This window comes from Mixophyes fleayi, chromosome 7 (genome assembly GCF_038048845.1).
Source record: "Mixophyes fleayi isolate aMixFle1 chromosome 7, aMixFle1.hap1, whole genome shotgun sequence".
Taxonomy (NCBI): domain Eukaryota; kingdom Metazoa; phylum Chordata; class Amphibia; order Anura; family Limnodynastidae; genus Mixophyes; species Mixophyes fleayi.
Genome location: NC_134408.1, coordinates 53,954,077 through 53,968,467, shown reverse-complemented (window position 1 = coordinate 53,968,467; position 14,391 = coordinate 53,954,077).

Here is a 14,391-nt window from a genome sequence, read left to right as displayed (position 1 = left end):
CTGCAGAATGTGTGAACTTTGTAATATTGCAGTACCACTGGACTTTTACTGCTGAATGTGTGAACTTGGTAATATTGCAGTACCAATGGGCTTATACTGCAGGATTGGTTTTGCAAATTTTGTTGTAATTAATTTTTTTTTAAATTATTTTTTTGTATTTTTTTTTTATAACTTTTTTTAAACACTTGGGAATAATGGGGAAATAACTATGCCCTTAGAAGCACAGAGCACAGGACACAGCACCACTGGACTGAACAGGACACAGCACAGGACCCAGCAGCACCACTGAACTCAAAATTGACAGAGCACAGCACACAGCACCAATGGACTGATACTGCAAAATGTGTGAACTTTGTAATATTGCAGTACCACTGGACTTTTACTGCTGAATGTGTGAACTTGGTAATATTGCAGTACCAATGGGCTTATACTGCAGGATTGGTTTTGCAAATTTTGTTGTAATTAATTTTTTTTTTAATTATTTTTTTGTATTTTTTTTTATAACTTTTTTTAAACACTTGGGAATAATGGGGAAATAACTATGCACTTAGAAGCACAGAGCACAGGACACAGCACCACTGGACTGAACAGGACACAGCACAGGACCCAGCAGCACCACTGAACTCAAAATTGACAGAGCACAGCACACAGCACCAATGGACTGATACTGCAGAATGTGTGAACTTTGTAATATTGCAGTACCACTGGACTTTTACTGCTGAATGTGTGAACTTGGTAATATTGCAGTACCAATTGGCTTATACTGCAGGATTGGTTTTGCAAATTTTGTTGTAATTAATTTTTTTTTTAATTATTTTTTTTGTATTTTTTTTTATAACTTTTTTTAATTTTTTAAACACTTGGGAATAATGGGGAAATAAAGAACTATGCCCTTAGAAGCACAGAGCACAGGACACAGCACCACTGGACTGAACAGGACACAGCACAGGACCCAGCAGCACCACTGAACTCAAAATTGACAGAGCACAGCACACAGCACCACTGGACTGATACTGCAGAACACAGCACAGCACAGCACAGAACTAAACAGCACAGCACGAGATCTACCAGGACAGAGGACCACCTAACACACCCTCCCTCTACCCTGATCAATGCCCGAGTGAAGATGGCGGCGACTAGCGGGGAATTTATAGGATCCGAGTATCGCGAGATCTGACAGCGGGATTATGACTCCGAGCCTCGGTTTCAGGTTTTCATTTGGCGCCAATACCCGGATCTGTCTCGGATCCGACTCGGATCGGCAACGTTCGGTTGGGCTCAGATTCACGAAATCCGAGTGCGCTCATCTCTAATATATATATTGGCAGAGATGAATACACGGCAATTCGTAGTAATGCAGACACAATTCACATATGCTACTTCAGAGTCGGTAACCCTTGGCAACAGCATGAGATGAGAGGATATACAGTTCAACGCAGTGATGATAAACAAGAACACTAGGATCCAATAGAGAACCACACAGCAGATGAATGTGAATCACTGGTACAGCTTACAGTCCAAACAGAGTAGTATATAGAACTAGCTGATCCGAGAGTAGAGATGACTCAACATAGCAGGTGGTAATCACTGATTCATATTAAGTAGAGCAGTAAGTGTTAAACATCACCCAAGGACTTGGATGAACACTGACACATGCAGTAGAATGTTGCCTAGAAGTAGCAGAGACATGAGTAGTATCTGAATCATGTGTGGAACTACAGGTAGCAGGATTCGTAACTGCAATGGTAAGTTCACTGTAGTATGGAGCAACTGAACAGAGACACGTGACTTGAGCCCAAGTACTAGCCACCGGCACAAGTACTAGCCACCGGCACAACAAGTAGTTCACAATAACAGTCCAGTAACCAGGTAACAGCAGAGTAAGGATAACCCGTGTCAGACGTGGAACTACAGGTGACAGGTAACTTGATAGTAGCTCTAACAGCGAGATGCAGCGATCTTAGCCAGCCAGCAGTAAAGTTGAACCAATAGATAAGGCACAGGTTTAGCAACAACTCACGATACTCGTTTAGCGTGCAGATGAATAGCGGAGAGGAGTTCCAGCTTGCAGGTGAACAGCGGTGAGGAGTTTGCAGCTTGTAGATGAACAGTGGTAAGGAGTTACAACTTGCAGGTGAACAGCGGTAAAGAGTTTGCAGCTTGCAGATGAACAGCAGTGAGAAGCTTGCAGGTGAACAGCCAGATCCAAATGCAACCAGAGTAACACGAAGAACAGGCAATGAGCCCATAACGATGGGAGGTTAATATAGTGCTCCAGGACCAATGAGGTTCGGGAGGAGGTCCAGATCACAGTAGCCAGGAACACCTGTGAAAGTAATGTCTCAGAGGCAGAAGCAAGCAGACTCATGGTTCTTAAAGGGAAAGTCACAGTGCCGGCACCTAACTATGGGACCGGCGTGTGACAAAGTGCAAGTATTTAGAAAAATGATTCTCTGTGTAAAATATCTGTAAATAATAATGCATTAGTATTTTACTCATCATTTCAATAAAAAACTAAATGAAGACAAATCCAATATTTCATCAGCTGAATGTCCCCTTAAAATGATTATTATGCTACATTGGATGGTACGCCTCATTGATCCACTAATGACCATCAAAAAAGCATAAGGGGAAAATTTACTAAAGTTTTTTTAATCCGCAGGTTTTTCAGTTATCGTCTTGGCTGTTTTTAAACCACCAGGTTTAATAATGGGCAAACCGCTAAAGAACTACTCTATTACAAAATGAAACCTTAGGCATCATTGTTCCAATTTATTTTTTCATGTAAAGAATACAAAAAGTGTTTATCACACTGCAGTTTACCAAACCGATGAAAAAAGAGGTGGCTGTGAGAGGCAAGAAACCACCCCCCTCATTCTCTTCTCTATAAGCCCAGTGCTAATTAGCATTATTTCAAGTTATCTGGGGAAGGCGACCAACTGAATTGAAGGCATTTGGAGATAGGGGCTACTCAGGAGCAGTCCACTTCATGAATGAGAGTTTTGCAATTTCTTGCCAAATTACTATGGGGGCACAGAACTAGATTTTCAATACTAAAGGGACAGGGGGCACTGTTTTACCTTATTTACACTAAGAGGACACAATTAGTTTTTTATTCTTCTAAAGGGTGTAACACTTAAAGTGGGGTTTTTAAAAAAATAAAAATTCCCTTTAACATAGCTAATTTACAGTAAACCATATTTTTTAAAGCCAGTATTACCAAGCAGTTTGCCCTAAATTTCATGAGGTCTAAGTGGCATGTAGAGAGGTTTGGGTGGCATATGGAGACGTCTGGGTTGCATGTAGGGAGTTTTGAGTGGCATGTGGCGGCATGTGGGGAGGTTTGAGTGACATGTAGGGGGCATGTGGGGAGGTCTGAGTGGCATGTGGTGGCATGTGGAGAGGTCTGAGTGGCATGTGGGAAGCATGTATAGCGATCTCAGTGGCATATGGGGGAGTTTTGCAGAAAATGTAGTCTCTGAGGGCTTGTAGTGGTCTGAGAGCATTTGGATGCATTGTATAGCAAGTGAGTGTACATGCAGCCCTTGAATTATATCAGGCTACCTATCACTGTTTAAAGACACTCATTTTTGAAAGTTTATTTTATCTTAAGATGTTGGTGTTCAGTAATTTACAATGAGAAAATATAATCACTAAGCCTGCCAATCCTCACCCTGCAGAGATTAATTAATATATTTTGTTATTTGCTGGAAATCGATCTCTTAAATATGAGGGAAAACAGTACAACTCTTAAAACAGTAAAAGAAATTGTGCTTCAGGCAAACTTTGAGGAAAAATGATGACAATTTACCACTGACCTCCTACATATAGTACAATAGTACCAACATCACTGTGATTTATTGTAAATTGTACTATAGGATTTTATTGTGCAAGTAATGACGTTGCATTTGCCAAACAGTTGGAAATCAGACCTTTGCAACATCTAGCATTTGGATATATTTAAAGTACTAAATGCACAATTGTTTGAGCATTTTATATTTTGCTCTAAAAAACAATTTTTTATAGTCATTTTTTATAATAAATTATTACATTTCCCTAAGGTTTATTTAGAATAATTAATCATGTAATCCACTTTTTATAAATACGAAACAGCCATCACAAGATACTTATTGCTTGTTGCAATGTGTAATTTGCTTGCAGCCACCGTACCACAAGAACTGCAAGCATTCCATGATTGTGTTGACATTATCTCCTAGAAATGCCATCCTGACCTGCAATCTTGATTAACAAAGGGATCTAAGGAGAGGCCCAAAGACCACATTGAATAATAATGGCAGGAGAAACGGACTGTGTCACCATCGTGTGAGTTTATTACTAAGTTTATTACTACCACTGGCAGCATTGTCCAAGGCTATCCCACTAAAATGCCCAAAAAAGCAGCAGTTACTTAACAGGGTCTGTAGCAGTCTGCACTATGATCAATACAGAACATACTCTAAGTGGAAAAATAGGAACCAGAAAATGATATAAGAGAATATATTTTAAGTTATATATACATTGATATAAAAAGTGCAACATTACATTTATTATTAACTTTTGTAGTAAGTACCTTAGATGTGTAATTTTTACCATTCTCTTTCAAAACAAGCAAAACAAAGTTCAGTTCAATTCATTAAGAAAGAAAAAGTTTTATCCATAGATGATGGTATTAAGCTATCTGTTCTTAGAGAATATAAACCTGAAGGTAGAATCTTCAGACAAATTCTTGTAAAGTGGCATATTGTGACCAGAACATAACAAATTATGTCTGAGGAGCTTTATAAATGAATTTGTATGTGTGAAGAGAATGCCTTGCACATTACTGATGTGATGCTCAGCACATACTTCACACTGACAAATGAGGTAATTATACATCTTGGTGAAAATCCTGAAAATAAGGTTTCTCAATATCTTTTGTCTGTAAAGTAAACTGAGTTTTATCTGAACAGCCAGCAAGCAGTCTTCAAGAGAAGCTATCCGCTAGGCCTTTTACATATTGATATTATTCTATTTCTATTACCATCATCATAACCATTTATTTATATAGTGCCACTAATTCCGCAGCGCTGTACAGAGAACTCACTCACATCAGTCGCTGCCCCATTGGGGCTTACAGTCTAAATAGCACACACACACACAGACAGACTAGGGTCAATTTGATAGCAGCCAATTAATCTACAAGTATGTTTTTCGGAGTGTGGGAGGAAACCGGAGCACCTGGAGGAAACCCACGCAAACACGGGGAGAACATGCAAACTCCTCACAGATAAGGCCTTGGTCGGGAATTGAACTCATGACCCCAGTTCTGTAAGGCAGAAGTGCTGACCACTGCGCAACTGTACTGCCCATACCCTATCATTCTGTTTTATAGTGTCTGTAAGGCCTTTAGACTTTACTTTTCACATATATTGAAGTTATCATTTGTAGTTTAACCCATTGAAGCATATGAATGTTAACTAATGTCATGTCCACCCAAACCATGCCTGTGATCCACCTAAACAAACCCACATTCTTACATAGACATATTCACATAGGTTCCACCTCTTCCCAGGTTGAAGTCCCTGAACAGTCCTGCCAAAGTCTAGATTTTTAGGAGATATGTTCTTCCTTGACCTGTGAGTAGTGTGAATAGAATTTTAAATTAATGTTTTGTTTATAAAGTGCCAGCAGTTTTGCATTTTTAAACCACAATCCTGAGATGTTGCATGGCAGAATCAACAGGATTTCCTTACTATTAGGGAGCCCAGAAAGAAGCAACAGAGATCTGAAGCTTTAAGCAAGTCTCAGAATGATTAGTAAGTTAGGAAGTTACTAGAGATATTGAAAATGATTTGGTCTGTTTGCAGTCACTACATCTCAGTAATTTGGGACTTGAATAATTTATTGAATGCCAAAGAAAGGCTGGGGGGGAAATGAACCAATCAGAATACACAAGTAGGTAAAAAGTAGATACACATAAGTAGATAAAAAGGAGTTTATATGTGCTCATAGTATATGAAGGAATAATATTTTTTTTTTCCCTCTGCAGGATATACACTGTATATATCGAGCCATATAGAGCAAGTACTCTGCAGATAGTTTTATTGGCCAATAAGCCACCTTATGTGGCGGGAGGGGTAAGTACAGCCGTTGTTAAAACTGAAAATAGAAAAATTACTAAGTTGTACCCTATTTTAAATCAGTTTCAATCAAGTGTATCTGAAAATGAAGATGAACCCACTGTGATTTCGGCCATTGCCCATGCTGTTAATGTACTAGAGGCTCAGCGCAAATATGAGAAAATGGCTGAGATAGGTGAGAGTAGCGTGATCACTAGGAGTGAAAGTGTTCTAAATCCAGGGCCTGTAAATCCTATAGCGTCCCCTGAAGTTAGTGTACCAGAGGGTGTGTTCCCGGTCCGCACAATATCGGTTCCCAATGGGAAACCAGATAAGGATGGTGTAGTTCCTTTAAGAAATGTTACAATGCATTGTCCCTGGACTAGATCAGAATTACGTTCCATTATGACTGAATTCCCAGATCCTAGAAAAGAGTTAGCTAAATGTCAGAAATTTGTTAAAGACTTAGGGAATGCTCACGAACCAACCAGTAAGGATTGGCGGGTAGTGTTGAGGGCGTGTCTTCCTCCCAATACTAACATACAAAAATTTATCGGAGATTGTTTGTTGGAGGAAGATGACACCTTGACTGATGAGATTAACCAACGGAATATAGAACAAATTGTCAAACACTTAGCCATCTGTTTTCCAGTAGTGGTAAATTGGAGTAAGATTTTCACCATTAAACAAAAGGATAGTGAAACTGCCTCAGATTACTTTGCTAGAGCTATAGCAGCGATCGCACGATTTACTGGGATATCCAACATAAGTGAGGACCCACATCACAGAGAGGTAGCTGTAGGGGTACTGATGGATGGCCTTAGGGAAAATTTAAAGACGAGAGTACAAACCACATTACCTAATTGGAGAGGCGTCACGGTAGACTTCCTTAGGGAGTCTGCTGTGGAGCATGACAAGAACCTTTTTAGGAAAAGGGAAGAGAAAAGTGATAAGTTAATGACGGTAAGTATACAGGCTCTAGAAGGGGTGCACACACGACCACCAGCATACAACCCATATAACAGGAAACCTAAAGTGATCAGGTGTTTCAACTGTAACGAGGAAGGACATTACAGGAGAGATTGTAATAAAGAAAGACTCAATACACATAGGGGTGGGTCACATAGATATCCTCCAAGAAAGGATTCACATAGACTAGAAGACTCACATCTACCCGCGCATATTACGGCAGCAAATGCTGTGCGGGAAATCAATAGTCAGCGCTAGGGGTCAGGTCATACCTGTAGTCTACAGCCAGTAAGGTTAACTGAGAGTCAGAGTGAAGAACCAACAATGATAGTTGACATAGCTGGCAGGAAACAAACTTTTCTTGTAGATACAGGGGCGGCCCGATCTGTGATAACCTCTCCTTTCAATCTACAGGTGACCAGCAAAACTATTCCAGCTATGGGGGTGACGGGAAAAGTGTTACATTATCCTCTAACTAAACCCGCCGAAGTTACTATCGGGCCTCTGCATACTAAGCATTCGTTTCTCTTGGCTGCAGCGGCTCCTACTAACTTGCTAGGGAGAGACTTGTTATGTAAAATGGGATGTGTCATATACTGTACTTCAGATGGTGTGTTCCTAGATATACCCGAGAAGGTTGCACATGAGGTACAGGACATATTGGACACCCCTCAAAGGTTAATGTTACACTCTCCTGTTATAGAACAAAGTCCATCTCAAGTAAAGGGGATGTTGCTGGAAATACCAGGTTCCCTATGGACCAGAGATGGACAGGACACTGGACTGATGGCAAACGTAGCCCCTGTCATGGTCAATCTAAAAAGTGGTAGGATAGCTCCAAAAATCCCACAGTATCCATTAAAACCGAAGGTGGAACTAGGGGTATATCCTGTTATTGAGAGGCTGTTACAACAAGGGATTTTAATTCGTACAGCCAGTACAGCAAATAGTCCCATTTTCCCTGTGAAGAAGAGTGGGGGGAGGGGCTATAGATTAGTCCAGGACTTAAGGGGAATTAACAAAGTTGTTGAGAGCCAATTCCCCGTAGTGCCGAATCCAGCTGTCATCCTCATGCAGATTCCACCGTCTGCCAGTCATTTTACTGTCATTGATCTATGTTCTGCTTTCTTTTCAGTCCCTCTTCACCCTGACTGCCAATGCCTTTTTGCATTCTCCTACAGGGGAGTGCAATACACATGGACCAGACTACCCCAGGGGTTCATTGACAGCCCCAGTATTTTCTCCCAAGCCTTACATGACTGTTTGCAATCCTTTCAACCCCACAATGGGTCTGTTCTAATTCAATATGTGGAAGATTTGTTGTTGTGCTCTGATTCTTTTATGTCATGTTTACATGATACTAAATTGTTGTTGCTTCATCTTTCACAAACAGGGCACAAGGTGGCAAAGGATAAATTACAGCCATGTCAGACTAAGGTCAAATACTTAGGACACTGCCTCACTAAGGGGCTAAGACACCTGACAACCGACAGAATTGAGGCCATACAACACATGACCCTGCCGCAGAGCCAGAAGCAGATTCGTACTTTCTTGGGGATGTGTGGATACTGTAGGTCCTGGATCCCAGGTTTTTCTATTCTGGCATTACCATTGCAGGAGCTAGTCTCTTCCTCAAAACCAGAACGTGTCGTACACACAGAAGAGTCAGAGCAAGCGTTCTTTAACCTTAAAGATAGTCTGACAAGAGCACCTGCATTGGGAATACCTGATTATGAAAAGCCTTTTGAGCTATTTTGTACAGAAGCTGATGGCTGTGCAGCAGGTGTCCTCGCACAGAAACATGGTGACGCTAGTAGACCGGTAGCATACTACAGTGCACAATTAGACAATGTGGCAAGGTCACTCCCAACATGTCTCAGAAGTGTAGCAGCAACGGCCCTTCTAGTAAGTAAAAGCGAGGATGTAGTATTAGGACATAATTCAACCATCTATACACCCCATGCTGTATCAGCTCTGTTAAATTCAGCCCAAACCAGACATGTTTCTTCAGCTAGATTCACAAAGTGGGAACTAGCCCTGATGGCACCCTCAAACATCACCATCAAACGATGTAGCACCCTAAATCCAGCTACATACCTTCCGTATGTGTCTCAAGAGACACAAAGGGTGGGAGGTGAGGAGACCCTGGTTGATGATGAGTTAGGCAAGAATACTGACACGCATGACTGTATGGAACACCTGAATCAGACCTTTACTGCAAGGCCCGACATACGTGACACCCCCTTAGAAAATGTAGATTTTACGTTTTATACAGACGGAAGTTGCCATAGACAGACAGAGACAGGAGAGCTATGTACTGGTTACGCTGTTGTAGACGATCAGGATGTGGTAGAAGCTGAACCCCTTGGTCCACCTCACTCAGCCCAGGTGGCGGAACTAGTAGCACTAAAGAGAGCGTGTGAACTGGCAGAGGGTAAATCAGCCAATATATATACTGACTCTAGGTACGCCTTCGGGGTAGTGCACGATTTTGGAGCCCTTTGGCGTCTTAGAAACTTTACGACAGCAGCAGGTACACCAGTGGCACACTCACAACACATAAAATGACTTCTGACAGCGATACAGTTACCCAGAACAGTAGCCGTCATAAAGTGCAAAGCCCATACCTTTGAAGAAGACCCAGTGTCATTGGGCAACAACAGGGCAGACGAAGCTGCTAAATGGGCAGCAGGGCAACCTATGATTGTATCGACCGAGACTATGATGGTTTTTCAGACATTAGACACGCAGAAATTAATTGAAATGCAAGATTTGTGTTCCCTGCAGGAAAAGGCGGTCTGGAAGGCGAAGGGATGTGGTCAAGAGTCCTCGGGACTCTGGAGGGATGGACAAGGTAAGCCTGTAGCTCCCCGAACATACTATCTAAGCCTGGCTGAAGCAGCACACGGCCTGACTCACCTGGGTAAAAAAGGTATGCGCAAACTGGTGAGAGCATACTGGTGTTCTCCTGGATTTTCCTCTCAGGCTGGTAAGAAAGCAATGTCATGTCTTATTTGTTTGAGGAAAAATGTTGGGAAAACTATTCCAACTGAGCCATCCCACATCCCTCCTACAGACGGACCTTTTCAGGTAATACAAATTGACTATATCCAATTACCACCGTGCAGGAATCTAAAGTATGTGTTAGTGTGTATTGATGTGTTTTCCGGTTGGGTAGAAGCATATCCGGCAGCCACTAATACTGCTGTGTTCACTGCAAAGAAAATCGTACAAGACTTTGTGTGTAGGTTCGGTATCCCTAGAATCATTGAAAGTGATAGGGGTACCCATTTTACTGGTGATGTCTTCCAAAATATGTGTAAACTCATGGGAATCAGTAGCAGACTTCACACCCCTTACCGACCACAAGCCAGTGGTAAGGTGGAGAGAGTAAACGGTACTATCAAGAACAAACTAGGTAAGATAATGGCTGAAACTGGGTTGGCATGGCCTGAGGCTTTGCCGTTGGTCCTCCATAGCATTCGAACCACTCCTAGACCTCCTCTTAATCTGTCCCCCTTTGAGATACTGTTCGGACGACAACCTCATTTGATCGTGAGTCCACAAGACGACTTAAAGTGTAATAATGAAGTGACTGTACAATATCTTATAAGAATGAGTAGACAGCTGAAACAACAACAACAAAAACTAAAAATGCTGTCAACTGGTATGCCAGAGACGAACTGTCATGATGTTGAACCTGGAGATTATGTTATGATCCGCAATTTCTTACGTTCAGGTTGTTTAACAGACCGTTGGGAAGGCCCATACCAAGTGCTGCTGACCAGTACTACATCACTGAAGGTTGCAGAGAGAGACACTTGGGTCCATTCCACCCACTGCAGGAGAGTCCATAATCTGGAGAAAGCGCAAGACAAGACTCAGACCGACGACATAGAGCTGTCACTTGTGAGCCTGTTCCGGGAGACCTAAAGCCTGCAGTTGAGACACCTGAACCAGAGACGTTGCCTCAGAACTATCTTTCCAGCGATGGAGTGGGGGTTTTTGTTTTTCTTTTGTTCCAGGATTTTCCTTGTTTTTACTTTTTCTAGGACATTCTATTTTTGTGAAGGAGGATGGAGGACGGAGGAGAGTTCTGGGAGTGATACGGATGAAATAGAGGCCGAAGAAAAGTTAATAGAATATCCTGAGCAGCCCATTATAAAACTTGGTCCAGGGGTTATGAAAAGGTCTGCTAGCTCAGGAACTCGGAGGCAGTGTGAGGGGCTATTGTCTGATGAGTATTGTATCTGCAAGTTCTGCAACTCCCTAGTTGACGAGAGATGCATCCAACGATGCCAGTCCCCCAGTACTCTGAATATAGGCGGGCATCCTTTGGAGGATTATCACTCCCTGGTGGGTAAGGTGCTAAACCAAACTGAATGTTGGGTGTGCTCTCACGTGCCTCAAGGGCAGCATAACATAGGACTAGTGCCATTCCCTCTAAACATATCCGAAGTACTCAAATTAAGGGGTGGGAGGACCATAGAAGGGAGGTACAATAACACTAGGTCCCCTAGTCTGACGCTTCGACAATACTCCATAGGCAGATCTTTGCTGTGCCTAAACATATCTCATGCAAAGCGCCTGGAGAATTGGGAGGCTGACCTATCAGATCAGACAATGGCTCGCCACACTCATTTTAGAGAGAGACTCACAAGGTCACTACTAGGCAGGAATGCTGATGGAAGTCACAAGTTAGGGCGTATAACCAAACATAAGAAGGTATCTATTGGAAAAGTCTCTACAGATAAATGTGAAAATATCATTAATGCCGACACGTGTCTAGAGCAGATGGAGACACTAGGCATGGGTAGTTTTATCAAAACTCTGGGTGATATAATTCATGGGCATACTGTTCCTTATGTTCTCCCTGATGATGTGTATTTTGTTTATGGAAGGAAAGCTTATTCCTGGGTGACTCCGAGTTCCAAGGGCTTGTGTTTAATAGCTAAACTGGTTCCTGAAATCATGACTATTACTCATGAAGAAATGGTAGATATTCACAAGACTACATCACCACCATACATACACACACAGTATGAACACCGTGGCAAGAGAAATATGATTCCTGGTGAGGAACCCATAGCTACAAAATTGATTAGTGAAACTGCTGGTTTCCAAGTTATGGTTGCTCTAGATCTCACCAGGACCGCTCGGGGAACATTAAACTTTAAATATATCCAAGACCTAGCTAAATTAATAGATAATATCACCGAGATGTATGATGACACTTTCAGGTATACTGGAAGGGAGCTACAAGCGTACAAGAAGGAGTTGGTGCAACATAGACTGGTACTAAATTATCTCACCTCTATTACTGGTGGGTACTGTGTGACACTGGCCACCCAGTTCGGTGTCAAATGTTGCACGTACATTACAAATAATACGGAAGACCCTAAAGAGGTTATAGACCGGAAGATGGATGAAATTTTGCAGCTGAAATGGGAATTTCGAAAGAGCCATAATTCTTCGTTATATGAGGTCGGGGAAAAGGTGGCGGGTTGGTTCTCATGGTTGAACCCAGCAAAATGGTTCTCCGGTCTGGGGGAGTGGGTACAGGAAATGATTGCGAGTGTAGGTAAGCTCCTTCTCCTTATACTGGGTGTCATCTTAGCAATTGGTTTAGTTGTCAAATGTGTTCCTACTGTGTTGAAGTGTGGAAAACGGTCTCATAAGAGTAACACTGAGAAAGAGACTGAAAGGGTGGTACCAGATACCGAGATCATGGTCTGTGGAGAAGTATTGTACAATCCTGAACTTGAATCGGTGATTGGGTGATAGTTTATTACACTATCAAAGGGTGGAACTGTCGAAGTCAGTAAATTGGATAAAGTCATTTCAATTAAAGTCTAGCAAACTTGGTTGTCTTTGTTTGAAAAGATGCGTACGGTACGCATCGACGTACAAGGGCACGCTCCGGCGTGAAAGGGCGTACGCATCCACTACACGTGGCAGCAACAGTAATTGGTCTTTTACCATACATTCGCACAAACACGCATACTTATAAAATAGTACACATTAATGGTAGTTGCAACACATAGTCAGTTATGTCGAAATATAGTAGTATTTATATGTTATATCAGAGTTACATGCATATTAGTGAAATACACGGAACGGGTTAAAGGAATAACAACATCAAGAATAACAGATCCCAAAACATGTAGAGGTTTCCTCAACCAATGCTCAGTACATTTTGAGCTCCAACCTCAAAACTTTTCGACTCATCCTTCCAGAGTGGCCTATCTCATCTCATTATTCTCCGGACAAGCTCTCGCATGGGCTTCCCCTCTGTGGGAAAGAAATGATCCGTTGTTACAGGATAGTGCCAAATTTATTTCCATGTTTCGTAATGTATTCGATGAACCAGGTCGTGTTATTTCCGCTGCCTCCAGCATTCTTCGTTTACGACAGGGTTCTCGTACAGTAGGACAGTATGTCATTCAATTTAGGATCTTAGCCTCTGAGCTTCAGTGGAACACTGAAGCGTTAATTGCCACCTTCTGGCAGGGGCTTTCGGATGAAATTAAAGATGCACTGACTACTCAAGAACTTCCTACGTCTTTAGAAGATTTGATTTCTCTTTGTCATCGTGTGGATCTCAGATTTCGTGAGAGGGACTCTGAGAGAACTACTTCAGCTAAAACATCTCTTCGTTCCACTCCTCAAATTCGTCCTGCTTCACCTCCGGTAATACCGATGGAGATTGGACGTTCCAAACTAACCTCTGCAGAGAGGAATCGAAGAACTAAGAATAGACTTTGTATCTATTGTGCTGATGCCACACATATGCTCCAGTCATGCCCCCAAAAAATCGGGAAACTAGTTTTGGAGAGGTGAAGTTAGCGTCCCTGGAGTCCTCTCCATCTTCTACGAAATAAAAAATCTGTGCATTTGACGTTACCATTTCATTTGCTACTAAGTCTTTCGAGTCCCAAGCTCTGATTGATTCAGGAGCTGCGGGAAATTTCATTTCTGAATCCCTTGTAAATCAATGGTCCCTACCATTGATTACCCTGAAGACTCCTGTTACGGTGACTGCTATCGATGGATCACGTATTATCAACGGTCTCATCACCCAAAGTACGTCTTCAGTGACCCTTCAGATTGGTGTTCTACACCGAGAAGAAATTTCATTTCTAATCCTTCCTGTTACTACAAGTCCGATTGTTTTAGGCCTTCCATGGCTTCAATGTCATTCTCCCCAGATTGACTGGCGCACTCCTCAAGTTACGTCTTGGGGACCTGAATGTCACCAACATTGTCTTTCTCGTGTTGTTCCTCGTAAAATACAGCAAACCTCCATTTCACCTTCCTTACCGGG